General features: G+C 45.2%; 1 long non-coding RNA gene across 1 annotated transcript in view; it reads right to left on the bottom strand.

The window, feature by feature from the left end:
* LOC140002713 (uncharacterized) overlaps positions 1-21,078 on the bottom strand; it is a 47,562-nt gene extending 26,484 nt beyond the window's left edge. The window contains exon 1 of the long non-coding RNA XR_011809984.1: positions 20,513-21,078. This is a non-coding gene — a long non-coding RNA (uncharacterized lncRNA). The remainder of the gene's footprint in view (positions 1-20,512) is intronic.
* Between the last annotated feature and the right edge of the window lie 182 nt (positions 21,079-21,260).

Genomic DNA, 21,260 nt, shown 5'->3' with positions numbered 1-21,260 from the left:
TTCTGTGGACATTCCCTGTGGGCAGCACGGCACATCTCTGAAGATGAAGAATGAGGTTGTGCATGCGTTTTCGCCACTGGTCCTGTGTCCAACCTCCTCCTTGGAGCTAGCTGCTGTGGTTTTCCAGGCATGTAAGTGGAAATTTAAACAAAAAAAAAAAAAAAAAAAAAAGGAAGAAGAAAAGAAAAAGAAAAAGAAAAAGGAGCTGCAGTGCATCGCACGCAGATTTCCAAAGCAGCTCTGTGCAGCCGCCCGGCTGCTTCCCAGCCGTGCCCGCAGCGGGGAGCTGCGCTGCCGGCCTTCGGGCGCTTCTCGGCCGCCGCGGCGGTGGCGGCTCCCGCTGCTGCTGCTGGGCTGCCAGAAAGCTCGGGGCAGAGCCCGGGCTGCTGCTTTGCTGGCTGCGGGGGAGCTCTTGCAGCATCAGCACTGCGTGGCCTGGGATCCTGGAGGGTTGCGAGAGCCGTCAACAAAATCTGGCTGGGTCCTAAGTAGAGCCCGGGAGCATCTCCGCTTTATCAGCGCTGCAGAAGTGGCGGCTGGAAGTTGGACCTTTGAAATGTTTTTTCCATGAAAGTTGTTTATTTAGAGCTGATCTCATTACTCTAAAATAAATCTTGTTTTGGGGGAAAAAAATAAGGAATTGCTGAGGGCTGTTTAATGTCAAGGGTTGGATTCTGATCCAGGCTGTGCGTGTATAATTGCACCAGCCTCGGCGGAGTTGCTCCTGCTCCACACCCACGTAATGGAGGCAGTAATCTGTCCCCCCAGCACAGCTACCATATGCACTCTGTGCTGGTGTTTTAATGCGATTAGAAGCCCAGACAAGCCTGCTTTCTTGGGATGCTGTAGCTGAGCTGAAATCACAGGTGGCCACAGCGAAACAAGATCTGAAATGACACTCTCATATTTTTAGCCGAAGTGTGCGCTCACAGGCGATGCAGAAAGGACAGATCTGAAGGCTGAACTGCTCCCCTTGCAAAGCAGGTACAGCAGGGCAGGGAACAGACCGAGTGACACAGGGGCTCCCAGTGCTGCCAGGCATCACCCACTGGGGTGGCTCCTGCTGGACAGGGCTTGAACAGGGACACAGTCCTGAGATCACTGAAAATAGATGTACAAGTTGTAATGGACAGGTAAAATGCAGCCATTGAGCCACCGTCCTCAGTACTCTGAAGAGCAGGCAGGATACAGATAAAAATTATTTTTCTTCTGGAAGAAGCATTTGTAAAGCTAAATAATAATAATAAAAAAAAAAAAAAAGTTAAAGACAGCACTTCAATATAATCCTGTGGATATATTTCATCAACCAAAAAAAAAAAAATAATAATAATCTTTATTTTTACAGAAACGGCATTCAAAAGACATGTCTTTGGTGCAAAATCCTGTTTCCCTTTTGCAAAATAAAAGATACGTTACTGGAAGTCTTCAGGCAGCACCAGCACTTTGTCCAAAAAAGAAACTAACAGCACACATGCAGGAAATACTTGCTTATTTAAATAATTTCATTTCTTTCCCCTTCCTTCTGTGCCCTCCAAAGAAGGATGTGCTTGTGGCAGACTCCAAAGGCCACAGACGTGCCCTATCACGCAATGAAAGTACCCAGGCTTCCTGCCTGCCAGCAGCGCCTCAGCACTGCGGGGTCTTCAGGGCGAGGAAAGCCTCTGTGTGGAACAGCACCCCTGGATCTCGCGCCCAGAACCACGCTGGCTCTGCTCTCGCTCACGCTGCCCACCTGGTCTGTGGCTCACATGCACCCTGCCCACCGGGACACCCGGCTCCTGCCCTGCAGAGCTCTCCTGCACTGTGCCTGCCAGGGGCTCGCTGCCCGTCTGCTTTGCCCCAACACCCAGGTCAGCAGTGGAGGTGTGCAACAGCAGCAGCTCCAGCAGCAGGTCCCAGGGAATCAGCTGCTAGCTGTGTGTTCCCTTGCCTGGCCCAGATTTTTGCATCATCTATTAGGTGATATCAGCAATAGTTGTGATAAGTTTGCCAGGCTCTGTCCAACGCCTCTGCCTGCCCGCAGGACAGTGCTATGCCCAGGAATTAAAAACTCACCAGCAGGACCCAGCCCATGGTAATTAGCTCACCCACACCATGGGAAGATGGACACTTCTTTGGTCAATCACTAACAACCAAAATGAGCCCAGGTTGTCTCCCTGAGCATCTTACTTGCTGCATGGAAATGGTCAGCCTGTTAAACCGCTGCTCTGGCAGCTCTGAACATCTATAATTCAGCTATCTTCCTTGGGTGTGGTAAAAAAATCCTCCAGAAGGCAGGTCTTACTCTTTTGTCTTTGCCTATCTGCATGCACATGCCATCAGCCAGGTCTGCTGTATCCTCCTGGGCCTCACTGGCCGCAGGGGCTCAGCACCACTCAGCATCGTGCTCATTTTGCTTTCTGAATATTTTCTTCAGCTAAGAAAACACTCTTTGCTGGTCTCAGATACACACTATGTGGCATTTGGAGTAAACACCTGCAGCTGCCTTTTTTTTTTCCTCCCTCCTCTCCTTTTCCTGGTAACATTATGTTCTCCTAGGGAGAAAAAACATTAGCTTGCTGCTTGGGATGATTCAATTACTCAGCAGTAGGTTGGAGAAAAAACAAACACTGGATGCTGCTTCTTGCATCCGCTGAGCAAAAGCCTGGCTGAAGCTCTGATGAACTGGAGTTTCAGGTAGCAACTTACTGGGAAGGACCAGTAAGAGCTACTGAGCTACTGGAGTAGTTTGTACCCTTCTTTAACACCTTTTGTTGAAATCAGAGATTGATATACATCCTGCGGCTGTTCACTAATCTTCTTCAAAACCAGCTGGACTCATTAGTCTTATTACCATGCCTAACTATTTTTTCCCCCACTGCTTGGAAGGAAGCGTGAAGTTCAGCTAACACACACAAATCCCAAGTTTCATAAACGATCGTGACTTCTTTTAAAGAATCACATTCTCCTGGCACATTCTGGTTAAACTAAAGGTGGCTATGGACATCTACTGTGACGCGCTTCCTGGGGATTAAACCTTCTTCATGTGATTTCCTTCGAAGGAAGGCTGCGTGGCAGCATTTGCTACCCCAGCTTTACACTTTCCCTGGATGTTGGCACACATGAAGCATTGCAAAAGCTGGTGAGAAGTTGTTTTCACAGAAACTTTCACACCAGATGTATCTGTGCTGTCATCACACTATAATAGGAGAGGAAAAGCAAGGAACAGAAATAATGCTCAGGCAATTAGTCAGAGGAGATAAATAATGAAGTAAAAATAACACACTTCTAAGAAGCATGGTGCATATTAACACGTAGTAAGGACAGGGAGCTGAACCATGTCAGAGAACGTGGAATAGATACAACAAAGGATTTAAGCTGCAGAGCCAAAGTGACAGCTCAAGCAAGTCCTCTCAGTCCTCACCTGGCCACAGAAACGCCCAGATTGCAGCCATGCCAGACTTTCTTCTTTAACACTTCTAAGGCACCGGCTCTCAGACTCAGTGCCTGGGCATGTCAGGATTGAGAAAGCTAGCGTTTCACTCAGCTCTGCCAGACAGACTCAGAAACAATCTCTTTGTGTGCACCGACAGAACGAGCAGGCTGACTGCCCACCTTCCCAACCTGCACACACAGCTGCCTGAGCGTGGCCATGGTTGGGTTTTGGTACCTACAGCATAAAGCCAGGATGCTAAGGGAATCTCCTTGTGTCTTAGCAGAATGACACAGCTGTTGTGCTGGGGGTTACTGGAGGCTGCTCACCCTGTCTGGTCCAGCTCCCTTCTCTGAAACCCCTCATCTCTGCTGGAGATGCTGAGAGGGAGGTGGACTGCAGCACACAGCCAGTGGAGAGGCACAAGCAGGGCACTGCTCACCTGCTGCTGGCAAAGCATCCCACTGCCACATTCCTCTGGCCATCTCTGTCCCCCTTGGGACAGCTCCTAGGGCTCTGAGGTGGCTCTTGTGTCTGCTGTGCAGCCAGCCCTTGGTCTTGCTTGGGACATGAGCACTTGGAAGGATGTGGTCACCAAAAAGCCCTTTGTTGAGCTGTGACTGCAATGTGCACTTTGGGAATAGTCTGAACAAAATCACTCACCCCCTTGAGTTCCTTTACAGAAGAAGACTTGATTATTCTTGTAAATGTCTGGACTGCTAGAGATAACAGTACCCAAAATACCTGTCATTGCTGTAGCAGGTCTTCCCATGGTGTAAGGAGCCCAAGTGATGGCGAACCTGTCACAGCTCCCCGTTTTGGCAGCACCAAGTGTAATACTCTGTCCCCTTCCAGAGCTACTGCAAGGCGGCTTTCTGGTGGAGCTTTTAAGGTCCCAAATCAGCATGTTTGCATTGGCACATTTCCAGTGTGGGCCCAACAGTGCAGTCCCATAACTGACCCATGTATGAACTTTTAGGATAAGGCTAAGCTATCTGGGATCTCCCAGATTACAGCCACTCCCAGTTCACTATCAGAGCTGGATGTGGGCAGGGGCCGGCCCTCCTGTCCCTTTACTATCGTGCTCTGCATGCACTGTATGCCAGTGTATGGGCCACAACAAGCTGCAACAGGGGGCAAGTGTGAACAAGTGGCCTAAGACCCCAGAGCAATGAAATAGTCCAGGTCAATGCAACCTTATATGCCTCTTCTAAGACAGACACAAAATACTTGTGTGTGACAAGGTGACTTTTGGACTGTTTTGTCTCATTTTCTGTGTGGATCAAATTCCCCTCACGGGAACAGAAAACTTTTCAGAGCTTTCCATGGGAACTGAATCAGCTTTAAATTTCTCAACAGTAGAAAATACAGAGATCATCAGAAAGATGGTATATTCTATAAAGGTCCTAATTTCTACTTCCTTTCTTGTAATTAAAAAAAAAAATACATATAATGGAGGAAGTGTTTTCTTAGGGAGGTAAACTTCTTGTCAGGATTTCTCAAGAATCACAGTACAGAAGTGATAGTTATGTTGAAAGTCAATAACTGGTGGCTTATTTCACTGCTGTCACATCTTAAATCAAGTGGGATAAGAACCCAGGGAAAGATAGTGGGATTTGCAGATATGGACTATCTAATCACGTTAGTGGACTGGTGCCTATCTGCAAGAACACCAGTTCGTGTTCTTTATTTTGGACTGAAGCAGTTTGGTAGGACTGGTTCAAGGAAGGTTACTCTATGATAACCTTGGTTCAGTTCCTTACAACTTTTCAGATATCTGTTGTTTGGGCTGGAGTTTTATCTACTGTGTACACAAACCAAACAACTGGACATAGAGTCTGGCTTTCAGAAACATGGCAGAAAGGAATTTAGCTCTTAGCAACAGCAAGTCAAAGGCGGAGGAAATGTTGCTTTGCCCATGCAAAAAAAAAAAAAAAAAAAAAAAAAAAAAAAAAAAAAATTCTTTCTTGCTTGGTTTAGGAACTAGATCTGGAACTAAAGAGTAACTTTTGGATCATGAACATGTGTTTTCCCAGTCCCACCCGTCCAGGTTAGCCAGTTCTTAAATTATGCTGACTTCACTGCTGCTTGCAGAGGGACAAGGGGACAACAGGAACAGAGGGGACATCCCCTCGTTAGGCTTTGAATGCTGTCCTAATCTGCTTTTCTCTCTCCCTCAGCCATGCTGGACCACCCAAGCCAAGCTTTCAATGAGTAGTCACTAACTGCACAGTTAAAGACTCACCACCAGGACCCATGGTAAGGAGCCTGTGCTAAGGGGCCAGATGCTTGGAGGACGTGTAGGGGTAATGTAGGGAGGACTGATCCTTCTCAGATTCAGTTCCTCTTTTCTACATTCACAGCAGTGCAGAGCAGGTTTGATTCATACCCATTTCAAGTCACTGCCCATTGCCCCCAGTGCTTTCTGCAACCACACTGCACAGGAAAAACATTTGATATGAAGGTATCACTTCTCTAAAACTATACAAAAACACAGAACTAAATATGTGAATCTCAAAACCAAACCAGAACCAAACAAAAGCCCATGCAGAACCATGGAAGCAGACCCACGCAATTGGAAGGTGGCGTGCTGTCACCAGGCTGACTCACACACAAGTTGGCCATGAGACCTGCTCACACGGGGGGCCCAGAGCCAGATCCTGCACAAAGACACAGCCTTTCACTTCATCTGTATAAAGGACATTTGCACTGACAATGCCCAAACATGCAAAAGTCCAAAGCTTTGAGCAGCAAGAAAAGAGAACTCTTTGGGGAAGACCTGGAATATTCTTGGAGGGAAAGGTGATTTTCCAAAAGCCTGGGTTTCAGTGAATATTCATTTAGCATTCCTGGATACCTGCAAAATGTCAAATGCAGTATTCACAGCTCCTGTCCTGGTTGTCAATAAAAAACACGTCCTTTTATCTGATAGACATTGCCTGTTTCTGAAGCCTTCCTTGAAAGGCTGGTAAAAGCATCCTCCACTGAAAGTCTGGACTTCAGCTAGTGGAAACGTTCCTTAGTGTAGCCTTATTTGTGTCCCTGACAGTGATTTCGTCTGGTGAAATCCAGAAACAAGATGAAGTGCAGGAAAGATAGACACAGACAGCAGTGGTTGGACAAAATAACGTAAAGGAGCACTGCCCTGATCATTGCAAGTCTATGGTCTTGCCATGGTTGTGGAGAATACATTGGCATACCAAAGACCTGAGATGAGGCAGGATAAAGGTTACAAGCCTTGCTTAAAAGAGATCTTGGTCTCAGCTGGGGATGCAGACACTGAATATTGCAGGCTGACTGAAGGAATGCAACACATGCAAGGAAAGCCCATCTAACACTAATAAATCAGCTCCCGCAAGCCAGGTTAACAAGCATTGGAGGCTCATGACTGCATCTCCTTGGGATTCAAAGGAAGCCACAACGACATGGTCAGAGCAGGATGATGCATTCTCCCACAGAGACAGCTCACAGACAGGGTGATCTGGAGCTGTGCCCACATGGTTCCACTGTGCTGTTTTCATGTAAAGAGCAAAGAGCACACGGCAGCTAGGAAACACAAGTCAGATATGAAACAGAAGATCAAACAGCAGTGCCGTCTGGTGTGATCAGTGCTTTTCACTTCCCATGCACAAGCCAGGTGTAAATGACAGAGAAGGCAAAGAACTGCTATGATATATTCCAATTTTGAAAACAGCAAGTTATGATTCAAGAAGGGAAGAGGTCATCCTCACCTCGCCTCCTCTCCAATGCCTTGGAAAGGGAGAGTCACACTTGGTTTCTTCTCCTTAAATGGCTTGAATGTTCAGCCTACCCAACCTGGGATGGTACAGGATGCTAACAGAACCCATAACCTAAGAAAGCACCTTGTTGTCTCAAATCAGCACTCTCACTCCCTTACAAGAGCAGCCTGGGTAACCCTCTAGACCTCCATTCATCACTTTAACAGGGCTGATTTTAGTGGAGCAGTGCCAAATCTGAGGGGCTCCACCCTTCCACTAAGCAAATACTTCACAAGCAAAACCTGAATGAGCCTCCATCTATTTGACAGATCAGGCACTTACTGTTTAATTATACAGATGAGTAACACCACTGAAAGGGTGCTTTTTCTTTGCGAGTTTGTTACAGGGGAATGAGCATGAATTAGGCTGTAAAACAAAACAACTGTGGTGTAAACAGTGTAATTGCTGTCTTCTCATCTGTGGCAATCAATGATCTGTAAGCCATTTACGTGGCTGCCCCAAGCCATTTCCCCATCTTGTAGTCTGGGGGCAATAAATAACATCTTTGCAAATGAGAGAGAGGAAGATGTACTCCAGTGTGGTATCCAGAGAGCTGCACTACATCAACGGGGACATCAGCTATGGAGAAGACGGTACGTGTGCTGTCTTGACAAAGAGAAGGGGTGGGCAAGGTGAGGTGCATTTAATAGTGGCAGGCCTTCGTTCTCAAATCTACTTGATAAAGTCACTGGAGGGAATGGCAGAGGGGTTGGAACTAGGTGATCTTTGAGGTCCCTTCCAATCTAGGCCATTCTATGTTTACCAGAAGTCACAATTTGTGCCAAACTTTCACTTTTTTAGTAGCAAGCTTAATTGATTTCTACTTACATCTAGCTAAACACTCCAGTTTACAAGTATGTCGATTAGGCATGAGCTTGAAGTTAAGCTGAAGCCAATGCTTTCTACTGACTCAGGTGCCACAAGGGAACTTAGGCAACTTGCAGGGTCTGGATGAATGTTTTGGAAGTGGGTCTGCTTCTTGATGACAGAAAAACAGCTAATGGTACAATTCCCACCTCCCCCACTACACTGTCTTTCTCCATGGAGCACACAACCTCCTCTTGGAAGCTGAGCCCTATATACATGTCCTATACAACAAATATTGTGGTTTAGACCCTGATTTCATGACTTCTTGAGTCAAGTGGTCTTCCCACCCATTGCTGAAAGTAGCATCCTCTTGCTCTGCCTGGGTGCAGGCATTGCTGGTTCTCAGGTGTCCCCGCACCCATGCTGCCACGTTGCACTTGTGTTGGGGAAGATGGTCAAAATGAAACTCAACATGCTGAGCAGAGCTGCGCCAGCAGGCCAGAAACTGAAAAAATGAATTTTTTTTACTTATTTTTTTTTCAGCTGTTGCCCTAGGGTTAAGGATCTAGCTTGGTTCTTTCCAAGAAAATGCAGAAATTAAATGGGGCTCTGGCTGGTTTGTTCCATATCACTCCAGGGCAACAGCTCTGACCCACTAGCAGCACAGAGGCAGACCCAAGCTCTTGTCTTATTCAGCTGAACGTCTGAGCCTTTCCGTGCAGATCAGTTGCCTCATTTGTGTAATATTACTGAGAAAGTCAATGCATATTTCTACCCAGGCCAAGGAGAAGAGCCTGTTACACCACACACATCACAGGCAAAGGCTCAGTCATCTGAGATACCCCATCCTTCACCCTCATCTTCAGAGGAGGACAAGCTTTAACCCCAGAGTGAGAGATGGGACTCAAACCCTTTCTCACCAAGGATGTAGGCATGGTGTCTTGTAGCTCTGGCTCAAGGTGCCCTTCCTAAATGACAGCTGGAACTCATCAGAGCAACTGTAGCCCCCAGCAAGAGGTGCCCTGCATAAGCAACCAGACCACAGGTGCAAAAATAGGAAGTAGAGAAAAAGAAAGCTCTCAGTCTGTGGTCACTGCAGTGCAGGCAGATGAGAAGGTGTCTGGTTCCAGCACCGCAACCATGATGATGGTTGAAATGTCCCTAGAGCTCCTAGAGCCAAAGGGCAGCTGAGGATGCTAGGCTGGGTGCTGGCAGCATGTCTCTATCCTGTAAGACTGCATAAATAAATTTGTAAATGAGTAGAAAACACAGCACATAGCGGGTTCAATTAGGGTGAGGTCTTTCACTTTCTGAGAGGACGTTATTTTAAATACCTGACCTTCTGGCAGAGAGGGGGCTGATTTGGGAGCTCTGTGTACCAGAGTTCAGAGTGTCAGAAGGAGAATGACTCCCACTGTATAAAGTAGCAGAGGCTTTTATCCACCCCATGGCCCTGATACCTTGTGAGAACTGCAGAGGAAAAAAAAAAAAAAAAGTCAACAATTATTTGGGTTTTCTTCTGGAAAGAAATATCTTGATAAATCCCCCAGAGGCCTTTGTGTGAGTGAAGAGCCCAATCTCAGCCAGATGTTAGCAGGGAAAAATAAAAGACAGGAATCTCTAAGACACCTCCTCTTGCTATGCAAATGGTTGTCCTTTCCAACCACATTTGCCCTGTGGTAACTGGAACATGTTTTGAGCAACAGCCAAGCTGATGGCACGTACCCAGCTGCCCAGTCAGAGTGCTGGAGGGAAACTGTGGAAGGGAGGGGAAATTTGCCTCATTGGTCCCCAGTTGTGCTTTTTAGCCTTCCAGACCTTTGTGAGGCAATTGAGTGATTTCACCACCTTGCTTAATAAAAATAAATAAATAAATAAAAATAAAAAAGGAGGCAGATGAGGTGATGGGTTGGCCTGCAGGTATGTGAGGTTCAGGGCTTAAGCCCATCAAGACAAAGTTCAAGAGGAGGCTTGCTCTGCAGAGCAAGCCACCAACAACCAAACACAGTGAAAAGGAAAACAGAATGGATCTCTGCTTGTGGAGCCATGTCCCAGTCAAAAAACCACCTCCTTCTATCTTCCCCTTGTAACGATGCCTTCTGCTCTGTGGCCACCAGCTTGGTGCCACCAAGAAGGAAAAAGCCTGGCAGGCAGTTGCATTGTTCTCCTGGCACGTCTGGCACATTTTAGCAATTTATTTGACAAAAGCCAGCAACCCTTTTGTATCTTCCTGGAAAGAGTAGTCAGCCATTTGTCCGGACAAAGTGCATCACCCTCTGTGATCTTTACATCAATGCCTGGTGCCGGGTTTGGCAGGGATGCCAGACTGTCCCAGGACCATTGATGGTTTGAGCAGAACAATCACACACTGTGAACAAATCCTTTTCATATCCCATGGGGAAGCTGGCAGAAATCATAACATAACCCAGAGCTTAACAGCCCAGCAAATCTCAAAGCACTAAGCACAAACAGGCTACCTCTGATGGAAGGGCATGGAACAAAGAGGTAGATCTCCATAGGCATTCAGGCATTTACTTGACTCTGAAAAACTGTCACAACACCATCCAGGTGCAGAAGTGTGGCCAGATATTGGGTCTCCTGCTTGCCTCAGTCATTTCCCCGGTGTCCGCACCATATTAATGCCTTCTACTAGAGGCAGTGTGATGGCATTTCCTCCCCATGGGGTGAAAACCTTGAAAACCTTAATACACCTCACTGCTTGTGATCACTATCAGCATCTTCCTGTACCCTCTCAGAGAGGTTGCTGACAATGCTCTGGTTTCCACAGCATCCTGTCCCTCCCATATCACCTGGCCACCGCTGCGGTGCACAGCTGTGTTGCTTTGCACGATTCCCAGCTCCCTCAGGCTCTGCTGTTCTCTGTTTCTAATTAGAGCCCAAATTGCGTCCCTCTGTGCTGATTTGTAATTCTAAAAGTGGCCAAGGTTCACGGCTTCCTCTTTGGCTTTTTTGGGGTGTAATCTCATATCTGCAGCAGGGAAATCTACTAAACCTCACCAACCTCAGTGCAACAACACTGCCTTTACCCAGACGTAACTCCTAACAGCGACTGGCCGTTCACTTCATGGGTTTTGGAAACTTCAGCATACATTTCCACTTGCGCTTCCTTTTCTTCATTTGACACAAACCAATCTCTTTTCTATGTCTTGTTCTCACTAAACTGTGGATTTCAGCAAAAAATAAACAAACAAATAAATAAATAAATAAAAGGAAACTTCTTCTCTGCTGTATTCTCTTGCTGCTTGTTCATTTGGGTCATTTTTATTTCTCAGGACTGGCTAGAAGAAGGCAAAAAGGACTGAGGACCACACAATCCTATTGTCAAGCTGAAAACAGAAGACCTCCACAGTTCCCCCGACCCTGGGGTGGCAGAAAGCCCTCCCACGCTGCCTCCCAAGCCCAGGGCAGGACCAGCAGGCTCCATCTGCCCCCTCCCATTCCAAGGGCCTGACTCCTCCGGCATTTCTTCACACCTCCCACGCTACAGGCAACCTGGGCCTTTCCATGCAGTCCTCAGCTGCTCCCAGGAGAAAGGCAAGGCTCTGCTTCACCCTCCAAAATGCATACTCCTGAGGCTTGGCGAGCAGCTGGGCTATGGAGCTCCAGGTAACACAGCCCAGCTGAATGCCCGTGGCTGTGCAGGGCAGGCAGAGCACGTGGAGCCCTGCTGAGCTCATCTAATGGAAAAGCTTTTGCCTTACTGTCTCCTCTGACCATCAGAAGATCCAAAAAAAAAAAAAAAACCACCCAAAAAACAAACAAACAACAAAAAAAAAGCCTCCAAGACCAGCAGAGAGCACCAACTTGGAGCTCAACCCTGTGAAATGGAGGTGAGGCCTCAACCCGGGAACCTGCCTCAGTGTTTCTCCAGCTCCCTGAAGAAGTTGCTTTCAGTCCTGCCATTATACCACACACATCATCTGGCCTATATGGTCAGTGCCTCCGTGTCTTCACTGCTCTCTTGACCACTGCTAGATGATAGAAGCTGGCCGGTGTGACCTTGGTATGATGCTGTGCAGTTGGGTGGTCGCTCCCCTAGGGGCCAAGGCAGCCCCTTGCTGGGGAAGGCTCCAGCTGCCTCACCTGAGCAGGGGATCAGGGCAAAGGGCTTCTTTGCATTCGAACGCACAGAGGTTTGTGCACTGAGCATCTCTGCAAACCTTCAGCATGAAAGCCAGCATAATGAGCTTTGCATGGGTATTGCCAGCAGTGGCTATCTGGGAAAAATCAGCTATTTCCCGTCAGAAGGCCAAAGGCAGCCATCGCTGTCCTGCTTGTTGTCAAGCTCCGTCCATGAAAAGAGTCTAGAGTATTTGTGTGTTCCTAATGGTTCTAATTTTGATTAAGTAAAATAGAATTGATCTTCCTCCTCAGGAAGCTGAGCTCAGTGCAGGAGCAGTTTTTGCTTCTTTACTTATGAGTAATGCAAGTTTGAACTCAGTTCTCAAAATACGTGTCTCACCAGCTCGGAGCTGCTTCACTGTAGTTATTCTTAGCCCCCAAGTCACCGTGATAAGAAGCTAAATTAAACTGATTTCCAACCAAAAACATATTGAAATGAAAATATTTATCATAACTGCTACTGGAAATGAGAAAGTGTTCTTCATTTTCAGGGCAAACAACATGATGTTTCTATAAGAAACCACTTCAAGGCTGATGCATTACTGGTCTGGACCTTCTGGAGTGAAAGATGAATGCAAGGTACCCTGCAAGGGACCCTTCCTCCATTCTCCCATCTGGGAGAATATTTTCATGTTCGATGGAGAATTCACAGCCCAAGTAGGGCAGATGCAACATGCACATGGGATCCCAGAGGGCTATCACAGCACAAGACTCCCCATGAGCATGCTGTATATTCAGGGAGGGAATGGAAAGAAGTCAAATGATAAATCTCATGCCCTGCATGTGAGATGTGACAAATCTGCTGTTCTGATTTGATAGTTTCTCACACAGATGCAAACAGCAGTGTGAGTTCTGTGGGAAAGAAGGCCCTTTCCCAGCAGAGCTCTTGGTGCAGTTTGGAGATGTGAGCTGTGTGTTCCCCTTTCATTTTCAGCTCCATTCATGGTGCTGGAAAACATTGCTCAGCACCTACACATCTCCCCAGATTTTGTCTTACAAATCTGTCAGATAATGCCATGCCAAAGCTTTTGGGTTTGTCTTTTAAAGACCGTTTTTCCAAAGCTCTTTGCAAATATTTTAATAAATAAACAAAGCCTAAATTTAGTATACATAACAACTAAAAAAAAAATAAAATAAAAATAATAAGTTGTGTATATATATATATATATATATATATATATCCCTTTTTATCTCATGATACTTATGGCCTTACAGCATCACTTTTGCTACGTGAGTGTTCAGGGAGTTCACAACAGTGTTCAACATTTTCAGGCTCTGGTCTGACCTCCTATGGGATAGACTTTGGGATACAGGTGTGAAGCCAAGAACATCCAGCACTACTGTGGTTTATAGCGTCCGTGCTGGGCAACCATGATGCACAAGGACTGCTCACCCTTAAGATCTGGCAGCCTGAAATGAGACATCTTTAGTGTTTTTTCCAACACCACCAAGAAGCCTTATTGAGCCAAAGCAGGTGTTGGTGCTACTAACCCACCCAAGTTGTGGTCTTTCAGCATGTGTGATTCCTCTGAAATCTGCGTGAGATCTAAATGCAGAAACATGATGCTGACATGACACCTTGCCAAGCTTTCCTGCTCGGGCCAGTTTCTGCTACTGGTGAGGAACAGAGCAAAGCTTCTTCAGCCTCTGCAGGTACACGTCTCCCTCCTGTTTTCACCAGCTTCAGATCCCCTCTATCCTTTTCCTCTGGACATTCAGGAGAAAGGAAGCACTTGAAATTTTACTAAGAGAGGAGGCAGGCCAGACCTTGACCAGGTAAGGACCAGCATTGCTTTGGCTTTTCAGCTGCCAATAAAAGCCAGCTGCAATAAACTATCTTTCTTTTTGGGTCTGGCTTTGTGGGGAGAGGACTGATTTGCCCAGCCCTGATGCAATTAACTGCACAAAGCCAGGGCCACAACCATGATCTTCAATGTTTATCAAAACAGTTGGGTGAAGGGCAAAACAATATAGTAAAATGAAAGAAGCATGTAGCAGCATAGACAGCAAATAGCAGGGAAATGAGAGCTAGATAGTGACTTGAAGGCTCACCAACAAGCTAGGTATATCCTGCCCAGCCCTAAAACAATTCTTGCAAGCTTTATGACTCAGAGTTTTACCATGAAACACTCCCTTTCTAGTTTCCTCCTGCAGTCAACAGAAGCGCTTACTGCTGACCTGTGGCAATGTGCAATGAGAACTCTTCTCATGCTGGCTCAGCTGCCTTGGCCAACCCTGGGATTGGAAGGTACTAACTTAGGATAGAAATGTGGCCCATTCCCCATGCCACCCACCTGACTGCAGGAGGGGACATGCAAGTCTCCAGGCTGCCCAAAGTTCAGACATGCATGTGCCTTGAGCCAGATGTCACAGGTTACATATGCTGCATCCTGAGGTGAATAAATCTCCCCTGGGCTACATGCAGCTGCTCCAGGGCTGGAAGGATGAAAGGGTTTGTTATGAAAGAGGAGGCTGGCACAGCACTAAGCAGTGTGATGGGGAAAGCTGTTGGTCCCCCTTATCCCAACCTACAGCTGGGATGTAACCCAGACAGCTGAGCTCTGAGCTTTTGTTTCAGCTCCCCCATTCAAAGTTTAATCAAATTCAGCTTGGAATTAGTCTTTTCTTCAAGTAGTTTTCTGATGAGTAACCAAGTTACATCAGTGGCTGAGTCATAAAAAGCAAACCTTTGTGCAGCAAGAGCAAGCTATGGAAACTCCCTGTCACATCAGCTTTATGACTGCCGTTTTCAGATGTTTCAGAAAAAACAGCTTCTCTATACCACAATTAGTTCAAAACTTGTCAGTGGAAGTGAATACATGTTTTGAAAATGTTAGCAACTGATTAAATGGTACCTTAATTGCAAAGAACAGAAGCAGAACTGCATGTGGGAAGGGGGACTGGCTCGGCAGGTCCCATGATACTTAATCTCCTGGGGACACAGCAGATCTAAGAGCATTTGCAGACTGTTGCAATCTCCCCCTGTAACCTTGGAAAAAATGGAGTTTCAAGGTTGAGCTCAATCAGTCAGGTTTTAAGAGAAACTTTGCACCCAATATAACAAGCTTTTTTCAACCTGGGGGAGAAGATGAGAACACTTACCACAGGACCATGTATGTCCCATATTGCATAATATGCTTGTATTGGATCTTCACAATTCATATCCCCAATGGACTTTTCTCCCTTGAATTTGTCCAGTCACTTTCTGAATCCATTTATTCACCAGCAACTACAACAGAGCAGTGAGCTCTGCAGTTTAATGCAAGACTGTGTAAAAAAGTACTTTGTTCTGTTTGTTTAAAAAATGGATTATTGGAAAAAAATATCATTTTAAAACCCCAGGTTCTCATTTGAGAAAATATATATATATATTTATATATAATTTTGTTCTCTATTCACCTTCTCCATTGCACTCTTGATATAGCAAGCTCTACCACAGACCTTTTTAATAATCCTTCTTCCTAATCAGAACAAAGTCTTCTCATGTAGAAACAGTCCTATTCATTTTGCCATTGTTGTTGCCTTTCTCCATATCCTTTCTACTTCAACTTAATTATTTTCAGTAACAGAGTTAAGAACTGCATGCACTGCTCTGGGTGTGCAGCTTCACAGGTGTGAGTGCAAAATGTTTCTAGAGTAGCTTATTATGTTTTCGCTTTTGAGCTTTCTTCCTGTTTGAACAATACCTAACATCTGATTTGCCATTTTCTCTCTTCTGAACATTGAGTTGACATTTTCATAGGGTTATACGTGATGAGTCTAAGCTCTTCTTTCCGAGTGGCAGTAGCTAATTTTAGACCTCACCACTGTGCATGGTTAGGATTGTTTTTTGCCTTAAGTACATGAATTGCATCTGCTATTTTACCGTTCAGCCAATAAGCATTACAAGATCCTTCTGTTATTCTCTACTGTCAGTTTTAATTTTTATTATTCTCAGTAAACTCTGTATCATCAGGAAGTGCTGTCACTTCTTTACTCACTCCTCTTCCAGATCATTTATGAATACACTGAAAAGGAACCCAGCATATATATCTATAGAAGTTTATTAGTTCAACAACTGAAAGTTGTGAAAACTTTTTTCTTCCTGTGCTTTAACCTGTCATTAATACATGAAAGTGGTTTCCTTTTATAGGTTGCGTGATTGTTCCTTTTATATTTGAACTTTTGACCACTACTTTAATCCTGTTATTTTTGTGTACCATTTTTTCCAGGACAGCTTGAAGCCTACGCTTTCATAGCCCCATCCTGAAAGACTTGGCTGGTGAGTCCTCCAAAAAAAACAGTCAATTTATAGAAGCACTACAATGCCTCAGAGTAAATGCTGATGGTAGTCAAGTGTTTATGTACTTAGAGGTGATGCAGTGTACTGAGTCATATATGTCACCAGCTCTCCTGTTAGAACAGACCTCTGTACTTGGCCTGAATGCTGAAACATACCAAAACTTTAAGTTATTAGAGAACGTTTATGTGTCATTATGCTGTGTGATTTACATAGAAGACAAGTCATTCACGCCAAGCTCTGACAACTACCATTGCAAAAGCTCTTGCTTAATGCCAATCAAAGGACTGAAAGTGATCAAAATGTCCAAGCAAAAAAAAAAATCATCCAGTAAAACAACTGATGATTTGCAAGAGTCTCACTCTGGTTGTTTTGTTCTCAGTTACATCCAGTTATTTGAACAAAGGCTCAGATGTTTACATTACAAACACATTGTGCCTTAAGCCAGCAATTTTCTGTGTTTCCAGTACAGCAACCCAAATTTTCTTTGCATTATAAGCGTAACCACAAAACAAACTGAGCAAATATGTTTTACATTCCTACAGAGCTTTGTTGACAACTTATCAAAAACTAATCTGCAGACCACACTGCCCCATGTACTTAAGCAGATGCTGCTCTTTTGTTGTTGGAACATCTCAGGCATCTAAGGATGGGCTTTGGAAGTTGCATCTTCCCCCTTTTACACAAGGAACAGAAGTATAAAATTTAGTCTCTAAATTTACTGTAGCATGGAGTTCAAGTTACCCGTGAAGACCAAGTTCTCCTTGAACTGCTTGCCTGTTGGTTATAAACAGCACAGGAATTCTGCCAAGGAATTTCCTACAGGGATAGGAAAGACAAGTTTGGAATCAATAAAGAATTTTCCTCTAAAATGATGCCTTTTGTTGTTGTTGTTTCGTTGCTGCTGGGCTTGAAATTGAAACCTTTTTGCCTCAGTAGCTAGGTGGACAGCTTGCTCAGGAAAAGGCAGACACAAAATAAGCATTTCCTTGCAGTCAGGATGGTAACAGGAAACAGCCTGACTGTATCTGCACACCGGATCCAACCATGGCCCCTTTTATTTACACCCAGGCATGATGTATGCATGTACAATAGCCAAATAAAAAAATATTCCAAGCTATTGTTGAGTACAGATTATGGAGTCAGCCGTTGTTCTGCTGTGTGCACCAGCTTTGAAAGAGAGCCTTTGTAAAGGAAAATGGCCTGCTGTTTGTATCAGTTTCCCTCCCCAAAATGAATTCTGCATTTCTCCCAAAAACACACACTAGGCCTAAGTCTCCCTCTCACAAAGGGGCTCTGTCTAGGTGCCTTTGCTTAGAACACAGATTTTATTTATCAAAACTGAACATGAAATTCAGTACCATGTTGATACTTTACATACAGAACATGCTGCTTCTCGGAAAGCTAGGATAGTGGGAACAGTGAGGCTGGGGTTTCTTCTCCTTTAGGACTTGCCATGCCTTCCCCTGCCATGGCACATCCTTCCACCAGCTCAGGCAACCCAGCTAAGTCACTGCTAGCACCAAACTGTCCCTCACAACAACAACAACAAAATCCCATGTCTTGTTCAAAACCAGAAGAAAGACCTTTGAGGGAAGCAGTAAAACAGCCTTTTGCAGACATTATATTGAAGAAAGGATAGTGAGACAGGCCCTGCAGATGGTGGAGGGTTACTTCCACCCATGCTGAGCAGGCTGGAAGAAAGCTCAGAGAAATAAAAGGAGCTGTACTGGGCCACACCAAACTTTCCATCCAACTAGCCCCACATTTAGCCTCTGCAAGTAGCCAAACCAGATGCCTCACACTTGCTAGTCCTGTCTAAGTACAGCATATAATGATACCCACCCAAAATACCTCTCCAGCCTCCAGCATTTTGCAGCTTAGAGACTTCCAGAGCCACAGGTTGTATCTTAATAATCCTCAGTCTGTTTTTCTTCTGTGAATTGGTCTTCAATGAATTTTGACATCTGCAACATCCTGCAGCAGGGCATTTCACTGCTTAATGTCATGTTATGTGAAGAGTAACCTCCAGTTATCACCTCTCTCTTCTACTAGGTTTCTCTGAGATTCTGAACTCTTTTGCTGGAGAAGACGCTAAATAACTGTACTGCGCTGTGCTGGATCCAGCCCAACGTGTAGTGCCCAACCCTTTGCAAAAATCTTTTCCCAGAAACATAAAATTATTTTTGCCAAATCTGCAGCTCCAGTATTCTGGGGAGTGCAAAGAGACTGGAGCTGTGTCATTAATGTAGTAACTTGGCTATAGGTAGCTGTTGTAACACACATTTTAAGGTGGATGCTCTTTCTGCCTATGGTTGCAGTTTGCTCCTCCAAAGGACCAACCACCTTCTGTCTCAACGTGCATGAACTACACCATGAAGACAGTATCCAAAGGGAGAAAGGAAGCCACCGGTGAACCACAACAAAGACATGAGATGTAGACTGATCCTGACGTGTTACTGAGGAACAAGGAGGGAACCGTAGGATGGGAGACCTATGGAAAAGCACTCCACCCCATGTGGTAAGAGCAGCTCTCCTCGGTCACCACCCAAAATGAGAGGGCAAAAAATGTATATCATAGCCTTTCTTCATTCCTTCAGGATACAGAAAGATTTGTAAGTAAAAGGAAAGGAGAATTTAGCACCAAAACTCTCAGTGGTTGCTGAAACTGGCTTCTGCTACTGCAGGCAACCCCCTCATCAATTGCTTTTCATACAGCAATGAAACTCCCTTTTAACTCAGCCTAGGATTTTTGGCCTTTCATCTCCTGACAGAAATATCACTTTTCTGACCATTAAAGAACCTCTTCCCATCTCCAGTGTAAATGTGTTCGTTTCTCATTAACACCCATTTGTTCTCGTGCCAGTGCAGTTCACAGGCTTGAACAGCTGGGGGGATTTTGTTCCTGCGTGGCACTGACACCTCTCCTGAAACACTTTGAGATGATCACATCCCCTCTCAGCCCTCATTTTGTTACACTCTATCAGCCAAGGTCTTTTAATCTCATGCTGTAAAACACCACCGTCATTCCCCTTCTCGGCATTTGTTCCACTTTAAATTCCCCATTCTGGAACTTATCGAGAATTACCCGCAGCATTTCAAAGGACGCTCCTAGCTGAGTTATTAGCAGCGAGAACCTGCACTCCAGCCAGCCAGACATAAAAGCAGAAGGCTTTCCTACCAGAGCAGGAAACATTTCCAAGCTCTGGCAGGCCAATAAATCTTCACGCAGCCTGGCTATGAGGTAGGGGCAGGGACACATCACCTGTACCCACAGTTTGGCTGACAAATGGGCATCCCATCAGTGAACAAGATATGTGGGTAAACTGCCTGCAAATATTCTCTCCTGAGTTTGTAACCAGTCCCTTGTCCAAGGCAAGTGACAGAAAGTGGTTTTGCTGTACCTAAAGGAGCATCAGGCATCCTGAGTAAGGCAGATTTATAGGGCAGCCACAGCTGTATCAGTTAAAAAATGGTGACCTGTTTGTCCATGCTTTGAGGAGATCAGTGTGCCTGAATACATCAGCAACAGGACTACAGCGCTTTAAAAATCCCATTAATCAGAAAACACATTCATTAATCCCATATAATGCACTAAACTGAGATTACATGTGTTATGTGGAAATCAGGGTGTGAGGAGAAGGAGGCTTTAGCCTCTTCTTTAACTGCAGTGGACCTCTGTTCTGGAAGCTTTTAGCCCCTTTGATACCATGTTTGAGATGCAATCACTGTTGCTGTGGAAATAAACATGATGGCACATAAAGAAAAAAAAATGCTATCAAGTGGGGACGAGGCAATGGGAGCAAATGAGCCCTTATGAAACAAAGGGCTCTCATTCTCCAAGCACCACGTCTAACAAAACATAATATCAGGCAGAGTGACTGAAAACACCTTAGAAAAATTGACTGTGCTTAGCTGCGTTATATAATGGGACATCATCAGATTGTTATTTAAATTACCCAATCTGAGGCATTTCACCCGTTCTGTGTTTCTAGGCTTCCTAAATGTTCTTTTTTTTAATCTTCCTCCCATTACAACCTCTGAAAATGTGTGCCTAAATCCTCGTGTATGTATGCACCGTTATTGACTTACCAACGCTAGATTGCTCCCCAGTCTCCTTACTTAATCTCCTGTGGCTCCGGGAACACTAAAACACAAAGATTATTGTGTGCTTGATATTGCAGATAATATCGTCATCTTTGAGTCTCGAAACTCTCCTGGGGCCCCTCCCTCAGGAAAATTCAACCGCTGCTACCGCTTTGCAACTCAAAACCAGAAAGCCCTTTTCTTCTGCGCTGTGACCTTCGCTGTAAGCATTGCAAAGGGCTGGAGTGAAGGAACAAAAAGATCCAAAAACCCTTCTGTGCAGCACATGCTCTTAACCTCGACTGCTGCTGGAAATGAGTTCTGCTTTAATCCAAGCAGGGACAAACACAAAAACAGCTCTTGTCATGAGACCTTGGGACTACAATTCCTGCAGCTGTGCAGTAATGACATTCTCGGCATGGCAGATCTCTATCTAAACCCCAGCTAATTGTTAGGAAGAGGAATGTCTGCACAAACATTCACGTCTCACATGCATTCCTGAGCTCTTCTGCAATCCTGCCTTCAGATCAGAAACCCCAAATGTTTCAGCACTCCTGAGGGGCAGGGCACTAAGTAATATACCAGGAAGATGACGTGGATCCCAGAACAGTAGGAAGAAACAGATCAAGAGAAAGGAAAAATAATAATAATAACAAAAAAGTCATCCAAATGTTAATGAAGATAATGCAAATACAGAGCAGTAAAGGCTGAGAGAGTTTGGGCAGTACTTTGCTCCACTGAAAAAAATGATTTT

Source organism: Anas platyrhynchos, chromosome 5, assembly GCF_047663525.1.
Source record: "Anas platyrhynchos isolate ZD024472 breed Pekin duck chromosome 5, IASCAAS_PekinDuck_T2T, whole genome shotgun sequence".
NCBI classification, from domain to species: domain Eukaryota; kingdom Metazoa; phylum Chordata; class Aves; order Anseriformes; family Anatidae; genus Anas; species Anas platyrhynchos.
This window is presented reverse-complemented; position numbering and strand designations above follow the sequence as displayed.